General features: G+C 34.2%; 1 protein-coding gene across 2 annotated transcripts in view; it reads right to left on the reverse strand.

The window, feature by feature from the left end:
- The window catches only part of LOC111510503 (uncharacterized), a 151,388-nt gene that overhangs the window by 108,267 nt on the left and 30,274 nt on the right, over nucleotides 1–12,847 (reverse strand). The window lies entirely within an intron of this gene.

A 12,847-nucleotide genomic window follows, 5' to 3' on the forward strand; every position in this document is an offset into this window, starting at 1 on the left:
CCATATGAGCGCATGAAGAATCCTTAAAAACCACAAATTCCATCCTTACAAAATTAAACTTGTTCATGAACCCAATGAGGATGATTTTGACCGAAGACAGGAGTTTTGTGAGGGCATGAGTGAGAGATTAATGCAAAATCCCGAGCTGCTTTATAACATCTGTTTTGCGGACGAAAGCTCATTTCATTTAAATGGTTGCGTGAACCGTCACAATTGCCGTTATTGGTCGGATGAAAACACAAGACAATACGCAGAAATACATACCCAACATCCCCAAAAGTTGAATGTCTGGGCCGGTATATTAGGAAATAATATTATAGGTCTATTTTTCATTGATGGAAATTCAACCGGTGATTTTTATTTACAACTTCTTGAAGAGACAATACAACCTCGTATAGTTGAAATAATTGAACAGGATCCAAGATGTCAAGATGAATTTATCCATTTTCAACAAGACGGTGCACCACCCCATTATGCCCAGCAGGTTCGAAATTTTTTGAATAATCATTTTGAAGAACAATGGATTGGCAGAAGAGGTCCAATTGAATGGCCAGCACGATCACCATATTTAACACCACTGGACTACTTTTTGTGGGGATATTTAAAGTCTAAAGTTTATGCTACACAGCCAGCCAATTTGGATGAATTACGTCGTAAAATTATTGATGAATGCCGAGCTAAAACTCCTGAGATGTTGAATAATGTAAGAGCAAAATCTTTATTGTTGCATGGAGCAAAATGGCGCACCTTTTGAACATTTACTCTAAATTTCCTATGTGAGTTACCCTTATTAGGTGTTACTTTTTTGTGTGTGCTTTAAAAACAATTATTGGGATTTATTAACCCTAAAAGAGTTTTTTAAACTTTTCTGTGTCATCAGCATTCAAGGAAGTCAGCAGGTTGTATTCGTTGTATAGGTAAGTTTTTAGTATGATTCACTTTTTTATCAGAAGCATAAAATATCCACGTCAAAAGGCAACCTTCATAAAGAGGTGCCACTCAATTTACCTAAAATGTAAGGGTGGTAACCAACCCCATCCTCCAAAAAAATCTCCTCGTAATAAACAAATAATTCTTACTTTTTTATGAAATCAAATGGATACGTATTAGTAGGTTATCATAAAAAGCAAAAAAATGAAAGTTCTGAACGTAATTTGTACCTTAAAAACAATTTGATTTATTTTAAAAAGAGTTGAACTCAATAAAAATACCTTTAAATCTTCAAATTATCTCGAAAACTAATCGTTACAAAAATTTTCTTTTAACAGAGATGTAAAGCTATTCGAAAGACATTTAAAACAAGGTGCCACTCGACCTACTTTCTCTATCTAAATAAGGGTCGCCGGACGCACCCCTCCGAGGGGGTGCGTACTACAAAAAATCTGATTAGTCTGAAAGGTGTCACTCTTTAATTAGAAATCGACGTGTCCGAGCTTTTTTTAAAAATCTTACTTTTTATATTCAAAAACGCCTCTGTTGAGTTTTCGTTGTTACACACTGTACGTGTGTTTGTAAATTGTAATTTTGTATTTGACGTTGCTGATGTTTCATAGGAGACCCATGGCAATAAATATATTATTATTTTAAGAACCGAAACAAATTAGAAACTTTCTGGTAGGAAATGAAATCATTGCCATTTCAAATTCCTTGGTATGTGCATGAGAGTTGGATTGACTAAGCGAGTTAATCTTCCTGCCTAATTTCGCTGGACTGATTCCGAACAGATAGCAATAGCAAAATATGCTAATGGCGTGTTGAAATAAGAACAATTTCCATTCGATTCCGCTGCTCGAACATGCAATATGATTAATAAGCTCTTCTTCCTAGCGAGCTCTTTTGTGAACACCGACTATCGGTTTTACAATTTGATTCTTACGTCGAATCACTTCAAGACCGCGTACTTTATGACCTTTGGCGTTCCGTTCTGAGGTAGTATATATTTAAACATCAAGCGATGGCTTGGATTAAATTAATTCGGTTCATAGTTTGATGGCTGCCTGATTTCCCATGGTTTTTTATTGATGAGGCGGAGATCGAGTAGTTTTATCGATTGGAGTGATGTTAGACAGATCACTAATCACCAAATGATGGTGAACATTTATCTAACAGTCTTTAATCGGTCGCAGTACAAATAAAAAAGAAGCCATGAAGCTACTCATGTGAAACGACAAAGGAGATTTGAAGAAGGACGATATGGAACTAATTTTTCTTGAATGGCACTCGTCATTACGAACTATAAATTGAAGCTTGTCTACTTCTTCATCCTCATACAAAAATTCTGAGAATTTTCCAAAAGAAGGAATGAAGCAATTAGGCCCAGGATAAACTCTTCACAAAGATAATAATAGTAATAATAATGAGTTTATTGCCCATCAAAATAACAAGATAATGACGAAAAACAAGATACAAGAGAGAAAAAAATAAAAACACTTTGCATTTGATTGCAAATGGCCTTTGGTTCAGATCGCGAATTTGCATTCGCATCTGCTCCTCCACCAATGCCGAGAATGTATAAAAAATAAATAAATGAGGGCTTGAAAAGAAGAAAAGAAGAAAGAAAAAGAAAAAAAATTAAAAGAGAAGGTAATATAAAGATATAGATATATGAATAGCTAAAACCGCCGCGGACCTAGTTATTCTGAATGCTGAACATATGCTGTTTAAACCTACTTTTGAAAACAGTTTCTGACATGTTAAAACAATCGTTTTCTCATTTATGGAGATAATTTATTGTGGAGGAGATATTATGGGAAAACGATCGTTTGAATATGTACAGGAATGTTTAGCACCGTCTTTTTACGCATTTTCAGATTATGGATATCTGTTCTATAAGACAAATGTTCATATACGTAGGATTCCTATGTTTGAATATTTTAAAGAATATGAATGTTAAATTAAAATGTCTACTATTATACATATTCAACCATTTCAAATCTGTTAATTTTCATGAAATTCTGGACCTTCTTCTGATACCAAATATCAACCTGATATAAGAGTTTTGAACTTTTTGTATGCGACACCTGTCGTTCTTGTATAAACATGAATGATAAACAGCGTCACAGTGGTTGAAATGAGATAAAACTAATGAATCGCATATCATTTTCTTGTCATCTACATCCAAATATTGTCCATGGGGATATATGAGTTTCAATGATGAATAAGCAATTTTAAGTTTGTAGGTTATATGTTCATGAATTCTCAGTTTATGATCTAAAATCAACCCCAAATTTTTTGAATACGGTCTAAATTGTATATCATAGTTTCCCATTTTGAAGTTGTAGTTTTTTATTTCTTCCCTGATGCTATCATTTCCAAAAATAATAGCTGCTGATTTGTTTGGATCGATTTTCACTTTTTTGAAAATTTTAGAATCGTATTTAAATCAAAATTTATATCGGTTACTGCTTGACCTATATCTGAAGATTTGAAAGATAAATATATTTAAGGGTCTTCTGCATAGAGGTGATATTTACAAGACCTCATCTTCTTGATAAATGTGGCAGTATAGAGGGTATAGAAGAGCGGGCCTAAAATGCTGCCTTGGGGTACTCCTGTTTCAATCTACTATCTAGATAAGATGATATCAACATCACTGATGCATCACTGAACCCATATCTATAGCTTCAATTATGTCATCTGCGATCTCTAATAATGCTGTTGCACAACCGTAATCTTTCCTAAAATCATTAAATCTTCGTGGTTGATTATTTTTTGGTAGGGGTATAATTTTTGCACATTTCCATGCATCAGGAAAATAACTTTGACCTATGCATTCGTTTATTATGTGAGTTAATACCGTTGTAATGAAAGGACAAGACATTTTCATAGTAGTTATATTGATTTCATCTACACCATATGCTTCTGATTTTATGCTATTTATGATGCTAAAGATTTCACCTTCAGTAGTTGGTGAAAAAATGAGTTGATCACATATACCTTCTTTTCTGTTCGTGCCATAAAAGCGCAGTAAGTCTTCATCCGGTTTACAGATGTGTAGATCAATCATAGAAGTTACTTTCAGTTATAAACTGGAACGAAGTGCCTACTCGTAACAACTACTCTCACGTGAACATTGAATCACACAAAACGACTACTACTGAAGTCACTTTTTTCTATTTAGTTTGCCTTCCAAACATTCACTACAGAATTGAATTAGGTCTATTAGATCTCTAACCGTATCATTATTCACCTGGAGGGTGCTTATTATAATGTTATATCTTCGATATATTTAATTCATGAAGCCAAAACCAACTTGCATAATGAATGAGTTGAAATTTTAAATGACTTAAGTGGTGATTTTTCATTACAAAACGTTATTGTGTTTTGCATATGCGTGTTTCCGTACAGTGCCTAATTGGTTTTACGGTTCATATGATTGCAAACGACTTAAAAACCCAAAAATGAAATTTTGATTTGTTGAAAATGTTAATTTTCATTCCAATGTCTAGATTGACCGGATTACGAGAAGACAAAACTGAAAAGACTTTGCAATTTTTGCAGTGAGACACTTTTCAGGTAACAATGTAAATAAATACAAAGTATATTCTTAAAAGAAATGTTCATGGACGTGTGAAACTGTTACGAATATCAGTCAAAGGATGCAGTTATGCTTTTAAACAATCACTGAAAATGACACGGTCCGATTTCCTGAAGCAAAAGACAAAAATTTGTATTGTTCTTTCCGAAATCGGCGCCACAAATATTGAATAATTACGCCCCTGGCCAACGTTTCAAAACATTTGGATTCCCAGAATTTATTATCGTTGTCTCATGGCGGAACCACAGTAAAGCTTCAAATTATACGTTCGGGACTACTTACGGTTTACTCCTCGAACTGAAAAAAATTATACATCTCCACCTTACGAGAAGCAGTCCTTTGGAAAATATTTACGTCGAGAGGAGACGTATTAGGTGTGTGATTATCTTATCTGACAAAGGCGTCGTAAAAGACATTATCGAAAAGCGCCATTGGCTGTTTAAGGACAATGTAGAATGACACCACCTACTAAAACATCTGCAATGTTGTAATGCGAGTGACGCGGTGGAAAGTTGAAAATGGCAGGTATCGCTTCTTGCAGTAATTATCGCCAAGTCGGCTATTATCGTTCGCGAAATATGTCAGTTGTAATATTTCAAAGAATCGATGAGCAGCGCTTTCAGACAACTCATATTGTATCGTTTTCCCCTAGGATATCATGGATTTACAGAATGATCAGGTATGTAAAGTAAAAATACCTTGGAAAGATCCATCAAGTTTCTGTTTGTCCTTCCTCTTCATTCATCAATTTCTTCCACTCCTCCGCCTTTCTCAATTTTCCACCTCTCGAATCTTCCTTCGTTTTGTTCGTAGTCGCTGTATGAAGTACGACTATTGTTCTATTGATTGAGTTTCATTTCATTTCAAAGCTCCAATTGCTTTTTCTTTTGATGATGGGTTTCCATATGTTTCGTATATCTACGCTGGCCTGGCTGAATACGTTGTTGGACAACATGTATGCGGCTTCCTTAAATTTTGTCCTGAACCAATGTTTCTCTCTGTGCAAGATCTCAGCTTGGGACCACTCGATGTTGTGTTGATGGGTCCAAACATGGTCTGCTATTCCTGATTTGCTGGTTTCTCCTCGCTGTGTGTGCTTCTTGTGCTCGGCAATGCGAATATTCAATGGCCTCTTAGTTTCACCAATATAGGATTTTCCGCACTCCTATTGTCAATAGATTCAGCAATATGTTGGTGACCGTTGAACGATTTTTCATAAAACCGTGTTGGTTTATACTTATATTGCAACTAACATGCCGATATATAACTCGCTCCAGCAGAATCTCAAAAACCTCTCCTTTCTTGAAAATGGGACAGACTTTTGATGATTTCCAGATCCTTGGTATCGTAGCCGATCTTAAGCAGATAATAATTAGTATAGATACAGGACAAGCAAGCACAAGTGCACAATCTTTCAGGATGAAAGCTGGAATGTCATCTGGACCACTGGTCTTTTTATGCTTGAGCGACCTTAGTGCATTGAACATTATAAATGAACATTATAAATCATCAAAATTTGCTGTGGTGTGCACAGTTTTCTGTTTCCGAATAGTGTTCCTTGCTTTTGAGAAGCAGCCTATGCAATTCCCCAGAAAGCGGAATTGTCTGACCTGACATCATTATATCCGGTTTGGATACATTTATCATCTTGGAGAAAACCGATGTCTAGGTTTTCAGGGTATTAAATTGAGCCTGGTTACTCTCTCCCCAATTCGAAATCACTTCTAGATCTTCCTCAAGATTTGCAACCTCCTGCTGCCTGACGCAACTTCGATATTGGATAACAGTTTGCCGTTTCCCCACGAACATATACTGCAAGCTCCGAAGTTCCTCAAGGGTCCAATCTGGTTCCACTTGAATACAGTTCAACATACTTCGAGCTACTTTTCAGCGTGACGTAAAGCTTGCCCATAAATTCTCTGTCAAACTCAAATCCTAGTCAATATCAAACAACAATTAAACTATTTCATCGTTTAAACATCTACCAACTTCATCATCGCTGTAATCGCGATAAATTGTCTTCCTTGCGTTATACAATTATAACTTGAAGAGTTCAGCGACCATCGTAGCCATATATTTTCGAGGAGCTTTATGCTACGAACGCGAGTATACAACGGTGTTTCGTTATTTATTCTATCACGCAGTCGGTGGTCATCGATGAGGAACCCAAATGATGTCTTAAATTGTGGAGGTCAAAGCGGCTGAATATTCGTACGTTGGAGATATAGTACGACGGTTGGGGAAAATTAATAAGTGGACGACAAACAGTGGCGCAGAGGTAAGTGCCCGGATTTCAACCCATAGGTCGTGAGTTCGAGTCGACTGCTACACTACAGGGGCTCATGAATAGCCATAACATCCTCTAGGGAACTTAAGGAGTTATTAGCAGCACCAAGGACATAAATTATTGATGCCAGAGGCACAAAACAATGACGACCTAGAATAATCAGATACTTTTTACTTTTTCTAACGTATACTGAATCATACACCTTAATTTCCTCTCCCAGCAGTTGGAGATTTTCCTTTAATAAAAACACTACCCCTTCAAAGATATCTCTTCTGAAGCTTTATGACTGTTTTCTTTCCAACAGTTTTTGAGTAAAAAGTTTCTGATCCAAGTTTAACTTCCACAGACTGTGATTTTTCCTGTCGAGTAAGATGACAGGGAGTCAGATATCAGTAAAACTTGAAACTGAAAATCGTTATACTAGGACTGGTGTTCCTCAGGGCAATGTGCTAGGGCCTATCCTATTTCTCTTCTTTATAAATTATATGTAAAGTGGCTTAGTACTGACTTAAGCAGGCTGTTATTTTCTGACTTCAGAAGTTCAACAATTATATCTGTATACATTTTAAATTGTGTTACCTGCGTTAAATCACATTTCAAGATGAAGACCAAAAAACTTTTGCATCTGGTCATACACTTAAGAAAATTGCAACAGTTACGTCAATTGAATCATATAAAGAACCTAATCTATCTATTAAAAAATATCAAATACCATTTTTTTTAGTATACATCATTTTAACTATTATCCCAACACCAAACCGTTATTTTAATCTTCATTATTAATACGTAGTATACCCAAAAAAATGAATCAAAGACAAATATAGGCAGATATTGAAAAAAATTAAAAAATTGCAAATAAATATTGTAATTAAATGAAAAAAATAAATAAAATATTTGAGAGCAATATTCACAGTTGAAGTTAATTGAAACTAATGTAAAAATGTTTCAACAAACGACAGTCTGATGATAACCTCTATGAATAAAAGTGTCACTACCCTCCAGATATGATTTTCTTAAATTATTGATAAACATATGATGATTCAAACAAAAAAAAATGTATATGAATTCAACTGTTCATATTGTCTCGAACAATCAAGCCCGAATGATCTTTTGTTAAAAATGATGTTGGATGAAATGCTTGAAGATTATCTGCAGTTTTGCTATTTTTATACTGAAACTTTATATGAAATTTAAAAAATTCTACAAATTTGAATGAAGAGATGCAGAAAAAGTATTTCACACCCAATAACTGGAGTCAGTATCGACTACAAGAAAATATTTTTCACAGTGTTGACTAAAGTTAACTTGGAGTATTCCAAATTTACATTTTCTAACGTTTCTTGTATCAGATTTAGATGAAATAAGACAGTTTCTCAATCTTAGGTTACAGACCATACACTTATTATTAGGGAATACATTTTCTGAAAAGAGGATTTTCAGATTATCTTCACTATTGATTATGTGTTTTGACAGCTTTGACATTTGGAGTTACACGGTCTTATAATTGAGATAATTCATAACATAATGCAGAAATACTATACAATTTCATAGTTTACGAAATACTACTGAACCAGGAATGGATAAAATCGAATTATCCATAAAAAAACAGTTTTCACCACTTTCCCCCACTGGTTTGGATTCGTCTGCATTAGTGGGAGACTAAGAATAATACAAATGCAATTAAGCACTAAATTCTCACAAATAGCATTACCTTAAAACGATTACATTGTTGTCAAGCTTGTGATTTTATATAGTTTAAAATCACTTTTTCTCATATGTTTAGTATAATTTTCGTACGCCACTGTAAGAGACAGATTAGGGCAGAAACATCAGTCATTTCTGAGGTTTAGTGCCTACTATTTTGAAAGTATAGTATGATAGAGAGCCATTCCGTTTTCTCGAAACATCAGTCTAAACACGATCAGATCTCCACGATAAATTATGGTGGATTCGCCGATGTTACCAAATTTATATTCTCATTTAAAGACGTACACTGGCATTGCGTTCTTAAATATCGGTCAACACCCGTACACTACCGTCGTTATGGTATGAGTACTCAGAATAATAGCAGGCCGGGCGAGAGGTAGTTGTCAGATTGCCGCAAGAAGGAAGCGAAACATAATTATTTATATGAAGATATTTTGTTTACGCAATAATGAATGCAAAAACGGTAATCAGCGGTACGGTACAGGTTCCATCACAGTGTGTGTGACGGCCCAGCTCACGGCTTGTTAGGCATTATAATTCAAGCTAAGGTCTTTGAGTCCGTTTATTAAATTCACGAAGAAAGCACGGCAAATTCTTTGATTCGAATCAACACTGTTGACTCGAAGGAATATTATTATTTTTCTTATGTATTGTACTATATTACATGTATTATTATCATAGTTACATAGTCTGATATTTAATATTTCTGAAACGATGTTAATATAATTGAAATCTATGGAAGGAAAGACAAAATAAAAATTAAATGTAATATTTAAAATGCTACAAATGACATTATCGAAGTATTCGAATGTATTAGTTAAAAAAGAAATAATTTGAAAGAAAATAAATGACAATGGCTATTGAATTCAAAAATATAAGAATGCTAATTTGTGAAGGAAACAAATTATTGTGCTGGAATGGGATGAATAACAAGTGAAATAAATGGCAATTATATGCAAACACGAATAAAGAAAATGAGTTATTGTTGATTGTTATTAGCTTCTTCGGTTGATATACATCACATAAAGGGAGCCAAATTCCTTTTTTTCTATAGTTATCTTGATAGTTCGATTATACTGCGTTTTTTGTTCAGTCAAATAAGTTTCACCTGAAAAATCTATGCCTTGCATTCATATAATAACAATTTTCAAGTTGGCAAAAACGAGTTCAACAACGATTTGACAGATTTATGCAAACCAAAACGACAGAAACTTACAAATTCTCTGCTAACTATGAAAATAATGATTTCTTTCCAATAAAGCTTTGATTATAATATATACAGTGAGTGATAACTCAGATAATTGAATAAAAAATGAGGCTGAAGTTGAACAATGGATATATCTGGTGTTGTAGAGCAAGATATGGATTCCTTCCCGAAGGTATAAAAGAACACAGAAGAAAGAAAAACTAACCCAACGTACCCAGGCTCAAATAAAATTTTCTCTACGGTAACAAATTTTTCCTGAAAATTGCAGGAGTTAAACAAGTACTGTCCTTCCTGAGGAATTCATCGTATATCGAAACACGCATAGTATTTAAATTGTGTTAAGCAACTAGGTTTGGGTCGATTCTTCAAAAATCGGTTCAGAATGATCTGCTTCATCAACCATTAATCTCTGAAAATCACCAGAAGGTCTGAAAGACACCAATTTAACATATGGCCTTCTTCTGTCGAACGGTTTTACGATGTCGATCCATTAAATGAATATCATCACGAGGACAAAAACGGTAAAAATCCCTTCGTTAGAAAGAGAAGACGGGTCGTATGACACGACATAATTTCAGAGCGTCTCGGTAATTTTAAAATCTAAAATGCACATGGTACGTAATAATCACTGAGTGTTCGTAGTTCAGTTACGTTGCATGACTCCCTGGGCGGAAGTGCACCTGTGATTCGTTAATTTTATTATTATTCTGTTGCAGCAATTAAAACGGACACTCCGACTCCAGACTTTGTAACCGCATTCATTCATAAATTTGATGATATGCCGTGACCGAAAAAATACTAGCACGGTCAGTTTTGTTAGTTTATTTTCATGCCTGCCGGTAGACTTTGAGTCAGAACAGCGGTAGATTGATGTAAAAAACACTAATTTTCACTATTTTCAGTCGTTCAATGATTATTTTCGAAAGTAAACTAACTCGTTGGTGGATTTTCATTTTTCAAACAATAGAACAGTTGTTTGAGAGCCAAAACAGGATATTTACTGAAAAACAGTACACTTGGCAACAATGAAAACGGCGCTCTTCTCGTGCGTGTTATTCTTCATTTGCAGTGGATTGATTTGCAGTATTTCGCAGTCCAATTGCATTTTAACTTCTCGCTCACTGGATTGACATGCCTGACTTTGCGTCTATCAAGACATAACAGTAAATCGCGAAATCACAGATATCTCAACCTCAATTTTTAAAATCTTCCTATAAATATTTTGCTATAACGAAACGTGTTAGGAATCACACGTTAAAAGGAAGACCTCGTTAGTCCTTAGCTCGCACAAGTTTCTCAACTTCTAAGAGTTGTCGTTCGTATGCGGGCGACAGCTGATTTACGGAAAAACAGATTTTAAACAGATTTTTTAAACAAATCCAGAAATCCTAAAAATCAGTCCTGCCGATCATGAGTTATAATTGGTTTAGAGGTATTTGATTTTCTTACCGTCTATGACCTTGAAAATATCTGAGCGTCGCTTCTACGATAAGAAGCACAAAATTATTCAAGTAAAATCTTAGAGCATTGACTTAACCATTATTTTCATAGAACTGCAGTTGTCCAGACGAAGTTTACACTGGTCGATTTGATAATTGGTTCAATGGATATCATTATTATTATTATATTTATTTTGTGTTGCCTTCACATTATGAAGGGCTCACGATGAAAATGTCGATACAATTAGAAACAAACCACGGGTAAAAAAAATTGGAGAGTTTCGAAACTCCTAATTACTAAATGGAATTTTTTAATAGTTTTTAGTCTTAACAAATGAATATATACTTTTCAAAAAATACCTCTTCTCTTCATAAAGATTATTTATAACAAAATCAAAATAGTTGCGTTACAAAGAACAAAATATTCGATAACAAATGAGCATGTATTTCAGTGTTGATAAAAAATTGAGTCATTACGAATAATTTCTCAATGAACAAATGTAATGTGCGTAAATAAATGTGCTAATAATAATTATTATTCAACTGAACTACTAACCTTATACTCTTAGATGGAAAACAAGTTCAACTGACTATTCCACTCAAATATTAGATATCAACTTCTTAACAATGAAAATGAAATAAACTACCTCAATTTGAGAACACAGCTTTTAAACAATGAAGTCAAATGAGCTGGCTTGAATCGTAAATACGATTTGACTGTACTATAACTTGGATGCGTATAGACGTGTGCCAGGTCGATCTTCAACCGAACAATACTACAAATCAAATGCGATTTTTTCGAAAAGCTTCATGGGGGAATGTTGGAGCGTGAATTCGTCATCTGCGCCTGGATGAGTCGCAGATCAGGCGTTATCTAGTTTTTTAATGCCTCGCATTTCTCAAAATTTGATGTTTGTTAACTAGGCTCATTAATAAATGAAATATCTGGAATTATGTTTCGACCGAAATGATTTCAATCAATTTAGAAATGAACTATTTGCATTTCTCATTGATGATGCATTTTATTCTAGAGTATTTGGCAGTATGATGATTTAGCATAAATTTTATGAAGTTTAAGGCGGTTTCTGAAAGTTAGGCAGTTTTTCAACATTTCAAATCAATGTGCTTTTTTCTTTTCTTCATCATGGAGTTACTACAATATGTAGATCCATAACTGACTAATAGTTTGATAAGCATTTATATGTTCACCTGTGAGATTCTGTCTTGATGTTGATTCTCAGGCACTTTTGATAGTTTGGAAGTTTCACCAAAATAAATTTCATTACTTAAAGATTTTTTTTTGCTTGTGTGTTGTTGGGATGTATACAAAAAATTACTTCTAGACACTGAAATTGAACCAAATGATTCTTATTCTCAACTATACATTGTTCAGTCTATTATTCAGCCGGCATCATATATAATGATTTAATTTGCCTTCTTGAAGAAGAAATTATGACTTCCAGTCACCGTTGATAATTATAAATCGTTAAATTTCATTTCAATCCGAGCATGATCAAAAAGATCATCGTTTATACTTAGATAAACCTCAAATTACCAGTATTTTCTCTTTCTCGAATATACTTAATTACCCAGCGTAATTACACAGCTATGAAAATCAACCCGTTAGCGAGAAAAAATAAAACTTTAACATATGATTAACGCATAATTAT

This window comes from Leptinotarsa decemlineata, unplaced genomic scaffold, assembly GCF_025532065.1.
Source record: "Leptinotarsa decemlineata unplaced genomic scaffold, Ldec_3_MD MMD2_tig00001621_RagTag_RagTag, whole genome shotgun sequence".
Lineage (NCBI taxonomy): Eukaryota > Metazoa > Arthropoda > Insecta > Coleoptera > Chrysomelidae > Leptinotarsa > Leptinotarsa decemlineata.